The sequence below is a fragment of the Entelurus aequoreus genome, linkage group LG27 (assembly GCF_033978785.1).
Source record: "Entelurus aequoreus isolate RoL-2023_Sb linkage group LG27, RoL_Eaeq_v1.1, whole genome shotgun sequence".
NCBI lineage: Eukaryota > Metazoa > Chordata > Actinopteri > Syngnathiformes > Syngnathidae > Entelurus > Entelurus aequoreus.
The window spans coordinates 24,285,246-24,289,768 of NC_084757.1; positions in this window are offsets into that span (position 1 = coordinate 24,285,246).

The window sequence follows — 4,523 nt, forward strand, 5'->3', positions numbered from 1 at the left end:
AGCTCATACTGTCGGCACAACATCACAGTAACTGCCTTTTCTCGTCCTATTATCCTGAGGGGGAACCACCGCCTTAATTCCCTACCGCTGCCTTCGATCACCCAGAAAGTCTCTTGGCACAGCACAACTGAGCAAGCAAACCCAAAATGGATGGACTGTAGCTACCAAGGCTCTGTAAACAAACAACAAAACAATAATTCCAATATGACTAAAGATCTTCAGCCTTAAAAAGATACTTACCTAACCAACACCGGGGCTGCTGATGGTGTTCGTCGGGAGCCAGTGGTACAAAAGTCACCGCGGTATCAATCAAAACATGGCGGCACAGTGCATTTGTAAAAGAGTGAAGGTCCGTGTGTGTGTGTGTGTGTGTTTGTTTTCTATAATGGGTCCAGATTGCTGCTGCTTTGTTACACTACACTGCCTCAACCTACACTTATGTTTACATATTATCAACATCACTACAAGAAAACCTCCGTCCTCAGTTATTGTCAGGGTTTTTTTTCTCACATTTATTCAACTTTGTTTTGTGTTCATTATATGGGGATTATCACACTAAACTGTAAAGGTAAATGGTCTTATTAATAGTAAAATGTGTCCCCAAAGCCTGACACAAACAAAATCTACCCTAATAATGATACAACTTTTGACCCACTCCTTGTATACGCCCACCACTTCAGGCTTCGCTACACATCTTAAAATAAAGCCTGGCGCTCTTCCGTCAGTCAGATACAGACGTGAGAGATGCAAGTTTAATCGTTCCGTTTTTCTTTAGGAAATACGCTGACTTAGCATTGCTGTTAAAACGTGAGTAATGATAGCATTGTAGCTTACATACTGTCATGGCTAAAAATAGTGGCACCCCTGCATTTCTGTCAGGTAATGCACCACTTCTAGAAATTACAAATGCTTTGGTATTTACATGTTTGGTTATTTTGTTTGCATTGGAACAACACAAAAAAAAAAAAAAAAAAGCCAAATCTGATATTTTGCACAGAACTATAGAAGCATTTACAAACCCCGTTTCCATATGAGTTGGGAAATTGTGTTAGATGTAAATATAAACGGAATACAATGATTTGCAAATCATTTTCAACCCACATTCAGTTGAACATGCTACAAAGACAACATATTTGATGTTCAAACTGATAAACTTTTTTTTTTTTGCAAATAATCATTAACTTTAGAATTTGATGCCAGCAACACGTGACAAAGAAGTTAGGAAAGGTGGCAATAAATACCGATAAAGTTGAGGAACGCTCATCAAACACTTATTTGGAACATCCCACAGGTGAACAGGCACATTGGGAACAGGTGGGTGCCATGATTGGGTATAAAAGTAGATTCCATGAAATGCTCAGTCATTCACAAACAAAGATGGGGCGAGGGTCACCACTTTGTCAACAAATGCGTGAGCAAATTGTTGAACAGTTTAAGAAAAACCTTTCTCAACCAGCTATTGCAAGGAATTTAGGGATTTCACCATCTACGGTCCGTAATATCATCAAAGGGTTCAGAGAATCTGGAGAAATCACTGCACGTAAGCAGCTAAGCCCGTGACCTTCGATCCCTCAGGCTGTACTGCATCAACAAGCGACATCAGTGTGTAAAGGATATCACCACATGGGCTCAGGAACACTTCAGAAACCCACTGTCAGTAACTACAGTTGGTCGCTACATCTGTAAGTGCAAGTTAAAACTCTCCTATGCAAGGCGAAAACCGTTTATCAACAACACGCCACAGGCTTCGCTGGGCCTGAGCTCATCTAAGATGGACTGATACAAAGTGGAAAAGTGTTCTGTGGTCTGACGAGTCCACATTTCAAATTGTTTTTGGAAACTGTGGACGTCGTGTCCTGCGGACCAAAGAGGAAAAGAACCATCCGGATAGTTATAGGCGCAAAGTTCAAAAGCCAGCATCTGTGATGGTATGAGGGTGTATTAGTGCCCAAGACATGGGTAACTTACACATCTGTGAAGGCGCCATTAATGCTGAAAGGTACATACAGGTTTTGGAGCAACATATGTTGCCATCCAAGCAACGTTACCATGGACGCCCCTGCTTATTTCAGCAAGACAGTGCCAAGCCACGTGTTACATCAACGTGGCTTCATAGTAAAAGAGTGCGGGTACTAGACTGGCCTGCCTGTAGTCCAGACCTGTCTCCCATTGAAAATGTGTGGTGCATTATGAAGCCTAAAATACCACAACGGAGACCCCGGACTGTTGAACAACTTAAGCTGTACATCAAGTACATCATACGTCAAGATCTGAGCCGAAGATATTGTTGTGCAGCCCTTTGAGACACTTGTGATTAAGGGCTATATAAATAAACTTTGATTGATTGATTGATTGGGAACTCCAAAAATGGACTGGACAAAATTATTGGCACCCTCAACTTAATATTTGGTAGCACACCCTTTGGAAAAAATAACTGAAATCAATGGCTTCCTGTAACCATCAATGAGTTTTTTACACCTTGCTACTGGGATTTTGGACCACTCTTCTTTTGCAAACTGCTTCAGGTCTCTCAGATTTGAACGGTGAATTCTCCCAACTGCTGTTTTTAGATCTCTCCACAGATGTTCTATAGGATTTAGAGCTGGACTCATTGATGGCCACTTCAGAACTCTCCAGTGCTTTGTCTTAAGCCATTTTTGTGTGCTTTTTGAAGTATGCTTTGGGTCGTTGTCCTGCTGGAAGACCCATGACCTCTGACGGAGACCCAGCTTTCTGACACTGGGCCCTACATTATGCCCCAAAATTCTTTGGTAGTCCTCAGATGTCATGATGCCATGCACACAGTCAAGGCATCCGGTACCAGAAGCAGCAAAGCAACCCCAAAACATCAGTGAACCTCCACCATGTTTGATTGTAGGAATGGTGTTCTTTTCTTTGAAGGCCTCATTTTGTTTTGAAAACAGTGTGATGAAAGCTCCACTTTGGTCTCTACAGGACGTTCTTCTAGAAGGATTTTGGCTTCCTCTGTTAAGTTTTTGCAAACTCCAGTCTTGCTTTTTTATGTCTCTGTGTCAGCAGCGGGGTCCTCCTGAGTCTCCTACCAAAGCATCCATTTTCATTGAGATGGCGACGGATAGTGTGAGCTGACACTGTTGTACCCTGCGTCTGCAGGTCAGCTTGAATTTGTTTGGAAGTGGATCGAGGTTCTTTATCCACATTTCTAACAATCCTTCGTTGCAGACTTTCATAAATTTTTCTCTTCCGTCCACATCCAGGGAGGTTAGCTACAGTGCCATGGGCTTGAAACTTCTTGATGACATTGCGCACAGTAGACACAGGAACATTTAGATCTCTGGAGATGGACTTGTAGCCTTGAGATTGTCCATGCTTGGTTCTCAAATCTTCTGAGAGTTCTTTGCTCTTTTTTTCTTTTCTCCATGCTCAGTGTGGTACACACAACACAAAGGTTAAGTCAACTTTTCTCCATTTTAACTGGCTGCAAGTGTGATTTCTATATTGCCAGCACCTGTTACTTGCTACAGGTCAATCAATCAATTAATGTTTATTTATATAGCCCTAAATCACAAAAGTCTCAAAGGGCTGCACAAGCCACAACGACATCCCACACAAGGGACGTCGATGTGAATGACTATGAGAAACCTTGGGGAGGATCGCATATGTGGGTAACCCCCCCTCTAAGTACAGTCCCTAGTGGATCCAACATAATAGTGAGAGTCCAGTCCATAGTGGGGCCAGCAGAAGACCATCCCGAGCGGAGACAGGTCAGTAGCGCAGAGACGTCCCCAACTGATGCACAGGCGAGCGGTCCACCCCGGGTCACAACTCTGGACAGCCAGCACCTCATCCATGGTCACCGGAACCGGAATAACCCGGTGAGTTTAATTACAAATTAAAGGAGCATCACATGCTTAGAATACAACTATTTCTTACAATTTTGAAAAGGTGCCAATTGTAAAACAATATCAGATTTGGCTTTGTTTTTTGGGGGTTTTTTGGGGGGGAGGAGGGGGGGGGGGGTTCCAATGCAAACAAAAGACAAACATGTGAATACCAAAGCATTTGTAATTTCAACAATTTTCTGGGAGAAATGGTGCATTATCTGACAGAAATGCAGGGGTGCCAATATTTTTGCCTATGACTTTAGCTATGCCAACATTGGTGTTCACCTTTCCCATTCCCTTCGTTGGATTAACGATTTTCGTAAATGAAGGGAATAAGCGGTAGAAAATGGATGGAAGTGCACAATAGCGTTTCTTGGAGAGACACGCACTCTGTCAGAGACTTAAACACAGCTCATTAGCATTAAAGCTACAGACTCACAACGACTTACTAAAAGCACTTTTAAACGGTCTAAATTCCAGCATCAAGACTAGATAGCGGACAACACACTCCCATTACACTATTGTGGGGGTTCTGACACTTATTGAAAATTGTTGAATAGTATAATATGGGACCTTTCAGTGATTGGGAGAACTATACGAGGCACAAATGCTCACTTCCAGCTACTTTGCTTTTGAAAAGCCAGGGATGCCTGCATTGAC